We start from the raw sequence: 16,004 nt of genomic DNA, 5'->3' as shown, positions 1-16,004 counted from the left end.
AGCCCAGTAGAAATATACTAAACCAACTATAAACAATGACTAAAGTGATAGCATTCGATAGATGGTTCACACTTATACTCCAACTCATGCCATATTACATTTTCCATTTCTTACTCAACTTTAAGTTTGAAAACAAGGCTCAGAACCTGGCCGAGCAATTTAATGAGGTTATATCTCATTACTAAAATACTCTCGCAATTCATGATGGATACACATTTTGGTGTTGTATCAATAACACATAAAATCACTTCCATACTTCACAAATGATACACATTTTAGTGTTGTATCAATATAACAAAAACACTTCCATACTTCACATATGATACACATTGTAGTGCTGTATCAATGTAAAACAACTTCCGGTTTAGAGGTCCATCCCCTATCTTCCCCTAAACCGTGGAGTACATCCCCTATCTCCTCCCACACAACATAGTGCATATAAACAATTATCATACACACAATCAATCAATACATAAGGTTAATGTATTATTCCAACCGTCATATTAGATGATACATTCCATTGATTAGTTTTAGTTTGCCTAATCATCATGCATTGTCTACAACAATCAAGACTATCCTCCACCGATAGCCCAAAGCAGTTATCTCTAAGCAGGAAATAAACGCATCAAATGGATAACATATCAACATTTGTCTAGGTGAGCGATAAATTAATCCAACTCCACCCTTTTATCCCATTCCTTTCCGATTTGAATATTTCCTATTCAATTTCTCATTTCCCAAAATTAATTATACAAATTAATTTATCAACAATTAGGGCTTTTTCCCATAATTACAACACCAACCCTAAGGTTCCATTTTCATCAATAATCCAACACCGAGTCCATTTTCCAATGTATTACATACATAAAGGTTTATATGTTTGAAACCCCATCTCTTGAATAATTACATAATGACCCCAAACTTTCACAAAATTACCCAACGACCCCCAACATCTCAAAATGCCAAAATTCAAAGACAAAGCTCATAAGATGGAGTAGGATATCCCTATCTCGAAGTTAGAGCTCAAATGGAGAAGGAGGCCAAACTCAAAGTGCTCCAAATTCCAAACTTTTCGGATCAAAACGAAGCCCTCGACGATCAACACACCTTTTGCAAAGACAACAAGGTAGTGGGACACTCTAGCTAGATCAAACCCTAGAGAGAATGGAGATTCTAGAGAGAGGAGCTCTCAAAATCGATTTTGGAAAAGTAAGAGAGAGAGAGGAAGTGTAAAAAGTGATTCAAAAATGCCCAGCTGCCAACTGATATACGAATGACCTGCTCGAGCAGAGAATAGAACGCTCGAGCGTCAAGCACAAAAATCTGGACACGCTCGAGCGCAAGAAGGCCTGCTCAAGCTCCAAGACACAAGAATAAAAATCATCTACTCGGGCACGAAAACCAGTCTGCTCGAGCTTAGAGACCCCCCTCCCATAACTTTCACCAACAAAACACTACCCGCTCGAGCACCAAGATACCCGCTCGAGCGTAGAAAACCTGCTCGAGCGTGAAAAACACACCTGCAGAAGTTTTTGCAAGGGCACGAAATACTGGAAGTATGAAATCTCCGCTCGAGCGCAAGAAGGCCCGCTCAAGCGGACAACCAAAAAACCAAACTCCGCTCGAGCGCAGAATGACCCGCTCGAGCGTAACACCAAAAACCTGGGCAACTACACTTGAGACCAAAACTCAACCTACCCGTTCGAAACACGCCCAACACATCCCAAGACTCAAACATACAGAATTAAAGAATGACAAAAAGGTATACAACCACCAACTCCACAGAACCCAAGTCCGAAATACAACAGATACAGAAAGGGAAAACCGGAATCGCTATAACCTTCCCCCCTTAAAGAATTACGTCCCCGAAATTAAATATAAGTTTTTTTTTTCAAAAACAAGATTTTCTCAATTCCCCACATTATTAAAATGTGAAATTTAACAACTCGACTCATTACCGGTCATCTCATCTCTTTTCAAGAGGCAATTTACAACATTTTCCACAACATGCATTATAGTTATGCATTCCTTGAAATTTCACAAATTTCAATACCACATTCCACAATTCTATATCATATTCAATATTCATGATATATTGCCATTTCTACAATGCATTCAACATATACAATGTTACAATAAACTTCCATCTTAAGGCAAGTTCCAAAACATAATTCCATAAACCAAAACATATACCATGTTTTACAACTTAAGACATATATAATGCTCTTAAAGTTCAGCAATATTACAAAATCTCAATACATGATTACACATCAACAAACAAGTTCGGATAATTCTCACGGACATCCGCCTCACGTTCCCAAGTGGCTTCCTCCACCCCGTGATGTTTCCACAAAACCTTTACCTAGGGAATGGTCTTGCCTCGCAAGACTTGATCCCGCCTATCCAAGACCCGAACCGGTCTCTCCTCATACGAGGCATCCTCATCTACCTCTAAGTCAGTCCAATCCAACACGTGTGATGGATCCGGCTCGTACTTCCGAAGCATACTAACATGAAATACATCATGAACCCCAGACAACTACGGTGGCAAAGCCAAACGGTAAGCAACCTCCCCAATCCTCTCAATGATCTCAAAGGGACCAATAAATCGAGGGGATAACTTCCCACTCTTCCCAAACCTCATCAGCCCTCGCCTAGGTGATATTTTCAAAAAAACATAATCACTAGTCTCAAAAGCCAAAGGCCTCCTCTTACGGTCGGCATAACTCTTTTGGCGACTCTAGGCTGTAACAAGCCTCCTACGGATAAGCTGAACTTTCTCCGTTGTTTCCCTCACTAACTCCGGTCCAAACAAAGGTGCATCACCCACCTCGGCCCAACAAACTGGAGACCTACACGGTCGGCCATACAAGGCCTCAAACGGTGCCATACCGATACTCGACTGAAAGCTGTTGTTGTAGGCAAACTGCACCAAGGGCAAGTGCCTCTCCCACGTCCCACTAAAGTCAAGGACACAACCTCGAAGCATATCCTCAAGGATCTGAATAATACACTCAAATTGCCCGTCAGTCTGAGGATGATAAGCCGTACTAAAGGTCAACTTAGTGCCCAAGGCACTCTGCAAACTCTACCACAACCTAGCAGCAAAACGAGGGTCTCTATCTGAGACGATCGTCACTGGGACCCCGTGCAACCTCACTATGTCCCGAATATACAAGTTGGCAAGATGGTCTACCGAATCTCTCACGCGCATAGGGATAAAGTGCGCCGACTTAGTCAACCGGTCTACAACCACCCAAATAGCATCACTACCCCGCTGAGTCCTCGGAAGACCTACAATGAAGTCCATAGTGACATGCTCCCACTTCCACTCAGCAATAGGCAAGGGTTATAACAAACCCGCTAGCCTCTGATGCTTGGCCTTCACTTACTGACAAGTAAGGCACTTAGACACAAATATTGCCACATCCTTCTTCATACCCTGCCACCAAAACTGGCGACCCAAATCCCAATACATCTTAGTGCCTCCCGGATGCACCGCAAGGCGTGAATGGTGAAACTCTCGGAGTACCTCCTCTCGGCAAGACTCCAGCACAAGCAAACGGTCTCGGTATCTTACACTCAGGTTAGGATACACCGTCAAACCCTTCTCAACCTTCCCACTGGAGATCTTCTCTCGGAGGGATTCTACCTCAAGGTCACCTCTCTGTGCCTCTAACACTCGAGTCACAAGTGTAGGTTGCGAAACAACAGAAAACAAGGCCGCAGCCTCAACGGATTCGCCCAGAAGTAAATCAAACTCGCCAAGTGCACCCAACATCTCCTACTTCCGGATGGCTATACAAACTACATCACTAATGGATTTCCTGCTAAGGGCATCGGCCACTACATTGGCCTTTCCCGGGTGATAGTGCAACTCAAAGTCGTAGACCTCAATGAACTCCATCCACCTTCTCTGCCTCAAATTCAAGTCCCTCTATGTAAACAGGTACTTCAAACTCTTATGGTCCGAGAACACCTCGAACCTCTCACCATAAAAGTAGTGCCTCCAAATCTTCAAGGCAAATATCACTGCTGCTAACTCTAGGTCATGTGTAGGGTAATTCCTCTCATGTATTTTCAACTGACGTGAGCCATAAGCTACCACTTTTCCCTCTTGCATCAACACACAACCCAAACCCTCTTGTGAGGCATCACAGTAAACCGCATAACCCAAACCTCTCTTCGGAATAATCAAAATCGGAGTGGTGGTCAATCTAACCTTCAACTCCTGAAATGACTTTTCACAAGTCTCACTCCATACAAACTTGACCCCTTTCCGCGTCAATCTAGTCAACGGCGAAGCTAACCTGGAGAAATCCTTCATAAACTGGCAATAATACCCAACTAATCCCAGAAAACTGCGGATCTCAAAAACACTCTTAGGCTGTGCCCAATCTTGCACTACCTCTATCTTAGATGTATCAACAAACACCCCTTCCTCGGATACTACATGGCCTAAGAACTTGACTTCCCCTAGCCAGAACTCACACTTCCCAAACTTGGCATACAGCCTATGGGCTCTAAGCAATTCAAGCACCACTCTCAAGTGTTCCTCGTGCTCCTCCTCAGAAAGCGAATAAATCAGAATGTCGTCCACGAAAACGACCACAAAGCGATCTAAGAATTCCCAGAAGATTCGGTTCATTAAGTCCATAAAGACTGTCGGTGCATTAGTGAGCCCAAATGGCATCACCAGAAACTCATAGTGGCCATATCACGTACGGAATGCCGTCTTCGGAATATCCTCCTCCCTGACCCTCAACTGGTGGTAACCCGATCTCAAGTCTATCTTAGAGAAACAACAGGAACCCTTCAACTGGTCAAACAGGTCATCTATACAGGGCATAGGGTACTTATTCTTCACCGTAGCCCGATTCAACTTCCGGTAGTCGATACAAAGTCTCAAGGCATCATCTTTCTTTTTAGCAAAGAGGGCCAGTGCTCCCCACGGTAAAACACTAGAGCGGATGAAATCCTTATCTAGCAATTCCTGGAGCTGAATCTTCAACTCACTCAACTCGGCTAGGGCAAAACGATAAGGTGCCATAGAAATCGGCGCCGTGCCAGGCACTAAATCAATAGAGAACTCGATCTCTCGGTGAGGTGGCAAACTAGCGAGATCCTCGGGAAAAACATCTGAATACTCACAAACCACTCTCGGCAATACAATCTGGGTCTCATCACACTCACTACTCATAAAGCTAGCAAGAAGGCCACTAAGCTCACTCCGCTCTCGCGGATCATACATCGGTGGCAACACACTACTAACCCGATCCCCCAAGAAATAGAAACACTCCCCGCTCAAGGTACATACTGTGACCCTCTGGCGGTAGCAATCGATAACAGCCCGATATGACAATAACTAGTCCATATCCAAAATAACATCAAAACCCATCATGGGCATAACTACAAAAGGGAACGGAAGCCTACGATCGGCGACCTCTATATCACAACCTCTACAACCTTGTTTCAAAATCAATTCACCCCCAACAAGTGATACAACACATATAGGAGATGCTAACTGTGCCAACTCCAATTCCAAAATAGATGCAAATGCAGCAGATACAAAGGAATGAGATGCACCCGTATCAATCAACACACCAGCAACCGAGTTGCAAAATATAAAAGTACCTCTCACAACAGATGGAGCCGGTACTAGGTCTTGCGCGGTAACAGCATACACGCGCCCTATAGGCCCCTGATCCACCTGCTCACCCCTCGGAGCATACGACTGCTGCACAGACTGGGACAACGAAGCTCCCGGATTGGCCCTCGAGGCCTGCACAGACTGAGCTGGCTGAAAACCGTGCATCTGCCTAGAACCAGACGCTCCCGAAGTGGCACTCAACTGTGGGCAAAACCTCTTCAGGTGCCTAGGCTGACCACACTGATAACAAGACAAAGGCTGGCCTTTGTCCTGACTCTGGCCCTGAGGTTGAGCCGAAGAAGAAGTAGCTCGTTGACTTTCTCCCCTCTGTGGGCAAACCGAAGCCTTGTGGCCCAGCTGACCACACTTAAAATAGGTGAAATCTCCTTGATTGCCTCTCCCCAAGCCTGCACTCGGCACTGGAAAGGTCGATCTAGCAACACCACCCTGAGACTGCTGAGGGTTAGAACCCCTCTGTCTCCTGCCATCACCCTGACCATCCTGACTCCTCTTGGAGCCTTGCTGCCCTTCCTCCTCTTCCTGCATCATGATCTCTATATGGGCTAGAGCATCAACCAGGCGCCCATAATCTCAGGTCATAGAACCCCCAACTCTCATCTTGAGGCCGCGCCTCAATTTCTTCTCAAATTCGATGCAACGACGTTGCTCGGACGCCACAAGTTCAGGTGCAAACCTGGACAAACTGGTAAAAGCAGCCTCAAACTCGGCCACAAACAAACTCAGCTGCTTGAGCTGGCAAAACTGTTCTCTCAGCTTCTCCCTGACTGCTGGAGATAAATACTTCTCCTAGAAAGCCTCTTCAAAAGCCTCTCACGCGCCACCAATACGGCCCCTCATGTATTTTCACCACTGACCCGCACCCCTTTTTAGCAGGAAGGATGCCAAGCTCACTTTCAATGCTCCGTCCTCGATGCCAAGCATCTCGAACGTCTTACTCACTTGCTCTAACCACTCGTCAGCCTTCAGTGGCTCCTTCGGATCCCCAATAAACTCGTCTGGATTAGACCGGAAGAACTTTTTCTTCAAGAAGGAAGGCCCTACATCAATAACTGGGGCCTGCACTTGAGCCTGCACTGGATTCTCAGCTCTGAGAATACCCATAGACCCCCTCAAAGCATCGCCTATCCCACGGGCTAAAGCGCCCATAGCCTCCTGACCTGCTGGCTCGGCCACATTGGCCTGGCTAACCCCCCCTGCTATGCCGGATTATCATCCGGTAAAGGCATCTCCTGCCTACCACGCCGACCTCGTCTACCTCCTCGTCCTCGTCCTACCATCCTAATAAAGGTAACGAAGAACGTTAGCACATTCACAAATGTGCCAAATCTATAACATTCACGTCCTAACACATGGACAATTTTAATTCACTCCACGTAAGTACATAAACACATAAGCACTTACGAATTTCATTTCCGGATAATGATAGTCTCGAGGCGTTACTAGAGTTCCGGTTAGAAACAGCATTGATCAAGTGCTTTTCCAACAAGACTCACAGAAACCCAAGGATCCAATCAACATCCTAGAAACTAAATCCCATACCCAAGTAGTCATATAAACATGTTATCAAATAGACACATACTGTCACACATAAGTCTCTAACAAGCGAGACAAACCCATTGTGATACTAATCACTTCCCACGTACCCAAAGTATTCAAACCCGGTACGCTTTGATACCAAGTTGTAACGCCCTCAAAATAAACCCATAAATCATCCAACAATAGCATGCATAAACATAAGAGAATAAGGCATAAATATATTCCATCAGAGTAGTCTTTACAAAATGTATTACATGTTAACATCAAAAGTAAATGCCCTATGGGCTTGCAACTTTCCAAGTCAACACTTGGTTACAAAAAGAGAGTGCTAACTCTATACAAAGAAAGCCCTTGGCTTGATAAACATGTAATACAACAAAACAACAAAAGAATCCAACAGCCTCAAGCCTCCCAAGCTACGTCCTTGGAGGTGGCATGCTACCTGTACCTGAAAATAATGTCCCATATAGGGTGAGCCACAGCCCAATAGAAATATACTAAACCAACTATAAACAATGACTAAAGTGATAGCATTCGATAGATGGTTCACACTTATACTCCAACTCATGCCATATTACATTTTCCATTTCTTACTCAACTTTAAGTTTGAAAACAAGGCTCAGAACCTGGCCGAGCAATTTAATGAGGTTATATCTCATTACTAAAATACTCTCGCAATTCATGATGGATACACATTTTGGTGTTGTATCAATAACACATAAAACCACTTCCATACTTCACAAATGATACACATTTTAGTGTTGTATCAATATAACAAAAACACTTCCATACTTCACATATGATACACATTGCAGTGTTGTATCAATGGAAAATAACTTCCGGTTTAGAGGTCTATCCCCTATCTTCTCCTAAACCGTGGAGTACATCCCCTATCTTCTCCCACACAACATAGTGCATATAAACAATTATCATACACGCAATCAATCAATACATAAGGTTAATGTATTACTCTAACCGTCATATTCGATGACACATTCCATTGATTAGTTTTAGTTTGCCTAATCATCATGCATTGTCTACAACAATCAAGACTATCCTCCACCGATAGCCCAAAGCAGTTATCTCTAAGCAGGAAATAAATGCATCAAATGGATAACATATCAACATTTGTCTAGGTGAGCGATAAATTAATCCAACTCCACCCTTTTATCCCATACCTTTCCGATTTGAATATTTCCTATTCAATTTCTCATTTCCCAAAATTAATTATACAAATTAATTTATCAACAATTAGGGCTTTTTTCCATAATTACAACACCAACCCTAAGGTTCCATTTTCATCAATAATCCAACACCGAGTCCATTTTCCAATGTATTACATACATAAAGGTTTATATGTTTGAAACCCCATCTCTTGAATAATTACACAACGACCCCAAATTTTCACAAAATTACCCAACGACCCCCAACATATCAAAATGCCAAAATTCAAAGACAAAGCTCATAAGATCGAATAGGATATCCCTACCTCGAAGTTAGAGCTCAAATGGAGAAGGAGACCAAACTCAAAGTGCTCCAAATTCCAAACTTTTCGGATCAAAACGAAACCCTCGACGATCAACACACCTTTTGCAAAGACAACAAGGTAGTGGAACACTCTAGCTAGATCAAACCCCAGAGAGAATGGAGATTCTAGAGAGGAGCTCTCAAAATCGATTTTGGGAAAGTAAGAGAGAGAGAGAGGAAGTGTAAAAAGTGATTCAAAAATGCCCAGCAGCCAACTGATATACGTATGACCCACTCGAGCAGAGAATAGGACGCTCGAGCGTCAAGCACAAAAATCTGGACACGCTCGAGCGCAAGAAGGCCCACTCGAGCTCCAAGACACAAGAATAAAAATCATCCGCTCGAGCACGAAAACCAGTCTGCTCGAGCGTAGATTTCCCCCTTCCATAACTTTCACCAACAAAACACTACCCGCTCGAGCGCCAAGATACCCGCTCGAGCGTAGGAAACTCGCTCGAGCGTGAAAAACACACTTACAAAAGTTTTTACAGGGGCATGAAATACTGGAAGTATGAAATCTCCGCTCGAGCGCAAGAAGGCCCACTTTAGCAGACAACCAAAAAACCAAACTTCGCTCGAACGCAGAATGACCCGCTCGAGCGTAACACCAAAAACTTGGGCAACTACACTTGAGACCAAAACTCAACCTACCCGTTCGAAACACGCCCAACACATACCAAAACTCAAACATACGGAATTAAAGGATGACAACAAGGTATACAACCACCAAGTCCACGGAACCCAAGTCTGGAATACAACAGATACAGAAAGGAAAAACCAAAATCGCTATACTTAACATGCCAAAACTCCATATATTCATGCATGCATGTGGGTTTCTCTTCCAAATTCTCTTTCAAGACTTCAAAAACATGGAATTGACTTACAAAACTTGATGAAATATGCTTGCATGTACCATTCAACACAATTAGTAAAATACAAAACTATCATGGTAAATTAACACCTACATGGGCATGTATGTATGAATTGTAACTCAAATCCTTATTCTAAGCTCAATGTGCACACTTAAACTCATAATCTTCATGTTGATGACTTAGATTCATAAATTAGGGGTTGAATTCATACCTATAGTCTTGAATTATGTAACGCCCTCAAAAATAAACCCAATATATGTATATCATCAACATGCATTATTTAAAGAAACAATCTATTAATTCGTTCATCAGAGTATTACTAAATAAAAATATTACATGTAACATCAAATTAAATGCCCTATGGACTTACGTCTTTCCAAGCCAACACTTGGACACAAATTATGAGTTCTAACTCAAATACAATTTAAGCTCTAGGCTTGATTATTTATCAAATAAAAACAAACAACTAAAGATAGTCTTCAAATTTCAAATCCTTCCATGCTAAGTCCTGGGAGGTAGCTTATCACCTGGACCTGAAAATGATGTTCCCATAAAGGGTGAGCCACAGCCCAGTAGAAATATACTAAACCACATATAAGCTATGAATAAAGTAATAGCATTCAACAGATGGTTAACCAAGGTAATCAATTACTTCATTTTACAGTTTCATGACACTATTGTCTAAGACACGTTTTACTTTCCAACTTTATCAATATGGCTCAGAACCTGGCCAAACTTACAACAGTGAACTATATATATCATATTCACATTCTTCCAATGTCAACAAACAGATGAGACTCAAGCTCAAATCAAAACACTTCATACTTCCAAATTGATACACATTTTAGTGTTGTATCAATAAAAACACTTCTATATAAATAAGCACACATAAAAGTGATGCTAATGGAGTCCATCCCCTATCTCCTCCCAAACAAAAATCCGGTTTAGAGGTCCATCCCCTATCTTCCCCTAAACCGTGGAGTACATCCCCTATCTCCTCCCACACAAAACAATGTATGCAAATGCAATGCTCAATCAATACACGTATTTTCTGTATCAATGCAATAGTCAAAATTAATGACTTAACCAATGTGATTAGTTTCAGTTATTCCTAATCCACATGCAATGTCTACAACAATCACGACTATCCTCCACCGATAGCCCAAAACAGTTATTTCTAAACTGAAAATAACTATGTCAACAATTCAATAGACAAATGATTCAAATTATCCAACTACACCATTTAATCAATGAATTCCCCAATTCCATGAATCTAACCATCTTTTCCCAATTCCATGAATTAATTATACAAACTAATTTAATAATACAACTAGGGTGTTTCCCAACATTTACCAAAGTATCCCCAACATATCAAAATACCAAAACTTAGAACAAAACCTATAAAATGGAGTAGGAAATCCCTACCTCGAAGAAAACGACCCAAATGGTGAAGACAGAGATGAGTGCCCAAATACCAATGTGCTCCAAATCGCCAAATGTTCAGATTAAATGAAAGCCCTCGACTCCCTCTATATTTTTAATAAAGCAACTAGGGTAGAAACACCCTCTAAATAGATCAAACCTAAGAAAGAAGGTGAGTAGGGAGAGAGAGAAGTCGTACCTAGGGTTTGGAATCAAAAGAAGATGAAAAAGACTGATCAAAACCCGCTGCTGTGTATATAAACTGGACAGGCTCGCTCAAGCGAAGACTTGGTCGCTCGAGCGACCAAACACAGAGAAGCTACGCTCGAGCCAAGGAAGCCTTGCTCGAGCCAACAACCCAAAAGCTCGCTCGAGCAAAAGAAAACTCGATCGAGCGAAGAACTCAAACCCTCAGGTCTGTAACCAGACACACGCTCGAGCGAAGGAACTATCGCTCGAGCGAAGAACGAACTAACTCGCTCGAGCGAAGAAAAGCTCGCTCGAGCCAAGAATGCAAAGCTACAGGTCCAAATCAGACGCAAACTCTCGCTCGAGCTACCAAACCCCGGTTCGAGTGAAGAACCAAAAATAATAGCTCACTCGAGCGATAAACTCCTCGCTCGAGCGAAGATCCAAAATTCTGGACAGCAACACTTGGTTTCTAAACCCAACCAACCTGAAACAAACCTGCCCAACACATCCTATAGGTCCAAATGAGAAATAAGGGACAACAACAACAATTATACAATGACAGAATCTACGGAACCTAAGTCCGGATACAATAATCAAATGGGACAAAACCGGGGTCGCTATAACCTCCCCCCCTTCAAAGAATTTCGTCCCCGAAATTAAGCATAAGTTTTTTTTTTTGAAAACAGATTCTCTCTCTTTTTTTAACATGACAATTCATTAGTAAACATCTTGACCCAAAACTGGTCATTTCATCTCTTATCAAGAAGCATCTCACATTATATATATAAAACAACATATATCTCAACCTGTATCATTATAATGCATTATTCCTTTCAATGTTAACAATTCTCATATCATATTCAATCGCATGATATATACAACCCGTTCAACAATGTACTCAACAGATGCAATATTACACTAAACTTCTATAATGAAGCAAGTTTCAAGATACACCTATTTACCAATACAAACTCAATGTTTTACAACTTAAGACATATATAAAGCTCTTAAGTTCAACAATATTACAAAATCTAAATTACAAGATTACAAATCGATAAACATGTCCGGGTATTTCTGGCGGACTTCCAACTCACGTTCCCAAGTGGCTTCCTCCACTCCGTGGTGTTTCCACAAAACTTTGACCAAAGGGATGGTTTTGCCTCGCAAAACTTGATCCCGCCTATCCAAGACCCGAACCGGTCTCTCCTCATACGAAACATCCTCATCAATCACTAAATCAGTCCAATCCAATACATGTGATGGATCCGGCTCATACTTCTGAAGCATACTCACATGAAACACGTCATGTACTCCGGACAGCTGCGGTGGTAAAGCTAAACGATAAGCAGCCTCGCCAATCCTCTCAAGGATCTCAAAAGGACCAATGAATCGAGGGGACAACTTCCCGCTCTTCCCAAACCTCATCAAACCCCGCCTAGGTGATATCTTCAGAAAGACATGATCACCCACCTCAAACACCAAAGGTCTCCTCCTACGGTCGGCATAAGATTTCTAACGACTCTGTGCTGTAACAAGCCTCTTACGGATAATCTCAACTTTCTCCGTCGTTTCCCTCACCAACTCCGGACCCAACAGAGGTGCATCACCCACCTCAGCCCAACAAACAGGAGATCTACACGGTCGGCCATACAAGGCCTCAAACGGTGCCATACCGATACTAGACTGAAAACTATTGTTGTAGGCAAACTCCACCAACGGCAAGTGCCTCTCCCACGACCCACTAAAGTCTAGAACACAACCCCGAAGCATATCCTCAAGGATCTGAATAGTACGCTCGGACTGCCCGTCAGTCTGAGGATGATAAGCCGTGCTAAAGGTCAACTTAGTGCCTAAGGCACTCTGCAAACTCTGCCACAACCTGGCAGTAAAACGAGGATCTCTGTCTGAGACGATCGTCACTAGAACCCCGTGTAACCTCACTATGTCCCGAATATACAAGTCGGCAAGATGATCTACCGAATCTCTCACGCGCATAGGAATGAAGTGTGCCGACTTAGTCAACCGGTCTACAACCACCCAAATAGCATCACTACCCCGCTGAGTCCTCGGAAGGCCCACAACGAAGTCCATAGTGACGTGCTCCCACTTCCACTCGGCAATAGGCAAGGGTTGCAACAAACCCGCTGGCCTCTGATGTTCGGCCTTCACTTGCTGACAAGTAAGGCACTTAGATACGAAAGCTGCCACATCTCTCTTCATACCCCACCACCAAAACTGGCGACCCAAATCCCGATACATCTTAGTGCCTCCCGGATGCACCGCAAGGCGTGAATGATGAAACTCTCGGAGTACCTCCTCTCGACAAGACTCCGGCACAAACAGACGGTCTTGGTATCTCACACTGAGGTCGGGATACACCGTCAAACCTTTCTCAACCTTTCCACTGGAAATCTTCTCACGGAGGGATTCTACCTCAAGGTCACCCCCCTGAGCCTCTAACACTCGAGTCACAAGTGTAGGCTGTGCAACAACAGAAAACAAGGCCGCAGCCTCAACAGATTCACCTAGAAAAAAATTAAACTCCCCAAGTGCACCCAGCATCTCCCATTCTCGGATGGCTATACTAGCTATGTCACCAACAGGTTTCCTGCTAAGGGCATCGGCCACCACATTGGCCTTTCCCGGATGATAATGCAACTCAAAGTCATAATCCTCTATGAACTCCATCCACCTCCTCTGCCTCAAGTTCAAGTCTTTCTGTGTAAACAAATATTTCAGACTCTTATGATCCGAGAATACCTCGAATCTCTCACCATAAAGATAATGCCTCCAAATCTTCAAGGTAAATATCACAACTGCTAACTCTAGGTCATGCGTAGGGTGATTCTGCTCGTGAATTTTCAACTGACGTGAGCCATAGGCAACTACTTTCCTTTCTTGCATTAATACACAACCCAGACCCTCTCGTGAGGCGTCACAATAGACTGTATAACCCAACCCTCTATCTGGAATAATCAAGACTAGAGCGGTGGTCAGTCTAACTTTCAACTCCTGGAACGACTTTTCACAAGTCTCACTCCATACAAATTTGACTCCCTTCCGAGTCAACCTAGTCAAAGGCGAAGCTAATCTGGAGAAATCTTTCACAAACCGACGATAATACCCAGCTAACCCCAGAAAACTGCGGATCTCAAACACACTCTTAGGCTGTGCCCAATCTTGCACCGCCTCAGTCTTGGATGTATCAACAGACACTCCTTCCCCAGAAACTACATGGCCTAAGAACTTGACCTCTTCTAACCAGAACTCACACTTCCCAAACTTAGCATAAAGCTTATGGGCTCTAAGTAACTCAAGCACCACTCTCAAGTGTTCCTTGTGCTTCTCTTCAGAAGGTGAATAGATAAGGATGTCGTCCACAAATACGACTACAAAACGATCTAAAAATTCCCGGAATATCCGGTTCATCAAATCCATAAAAACTGCTGGTGCATTGGTGAGCCCAAATGGCATCACCAGAAACTCATAGTGGCCATACCGCGTACGGAATGCCGTCTTCGGAATATCCTCCTCCCTGACTCTTAACTGATGATAACCCGATCTCAAGTCTATCTTCGAGAAACAACGGGAACCCTTCAACTGATCGAAAAGATCATCTATGCGAGGCATAGGGTACTTATTCTTAACCGTAGCCCGATTCAATTTCCGGTAATCTATACAAAGTCTCAAAGCACCACCTTTCTTTTTAACAAAGAGGGCCGGTGCTCCCCACGGCGAAACACTAGGACGAATAAAGCCCTTATCTAGCAACTCCTGGAGCTGAATCTTCAACTCAACTAACTCGGCTGGGGCAAAACGATAAGGTGCCAAAGAAATCGGCGCCGTGCCGGGCACTAGGTCAATAGAGAACTCAATCTCTCGATGCGGTGGCAAACCAACAAGATCCTCGGGAAAGACGTCCGAGTACTCACAGACCACCCTTGGCAACACAATCTGAGACTCATCATCCTCACTAATCGAAAGGTTAGCAAGTAGACCACTAAGCTCACTCCGTCCTCGCGGAACATACCCCGGTGGCAACACATCACCAACCCGGACCCCCAGAAAATGAAAATACTCTCCGCTCACAGTACAACAAGTGACCCTCAGGCGGTAGCAATCAATAACTGCCCGATATGACGATAACCAGTCCATACCCAAAATAACATCAAAACCCCTCATGGGCATAACTACAAAGGAAAATGGGATTCTATGATAATCAACCTCTATATCACAACCCCTAACACCTTGTTTCAAAATCAATTCACCCCCAAGAGGTGACACTACACAAATAGGAGATGCTAACTATGCTAACTCCAACTCCAAAACAGATGCAAATGCAGCAGACACAAAGGAATGAGATGCACCTGTATCAATCAAAACATTAGCAACCGAGTTGCAAAACAAAAAGGTACCTCTCACAACTGATGGTGCCGACACAAGATCCTGCACGGTAACAGCATACACGCGCCCAGACGGCCCCTGATCAACCTGCTCACCCCTAGGAGCATAAGATTGCTGCACCGACTGGGACGATGAAGCCCCCTGATTGGCCCTCGAGGCCTGACCTGACTGAGCTGGCTGCTGACCCTGAATCGGCCTCAAACCAGATGCACCAGGTGTGCCATCCAACTGCGGGCAAAACCTCTTCATATGCCCTGGCTAACCACACTGATAACACGAGAGTGGCTGGCCTCTACCCTGACTCTGGCTCTGAGATCGAGCCGAAGATGATGCTGCTCTCTGCACTCCTCCCCTCTGAGGACAAACTGGAGACTTGTGGC

Source organism: Camellia sinensis, chromosome 4 (assembly GCF_055761805.1).
Source record: "Camellia sinensis isolate YWXY chromosome 4, ASM5576180v1, whole genome shotgun sequence".
In the NCBI taxonomy this organism is placed as follows: domain Eukaryota; kingdom Viridiplantae; phylum Streptophyta; class Magnoliopsida; order Ericales; family Theaceae; genus Camellia; species Camellia sinensis.
The sequence above is the reverse complement of the archived record's forward strand: the minus strand, read 5'-3'. Positions refer to the sequence as shown.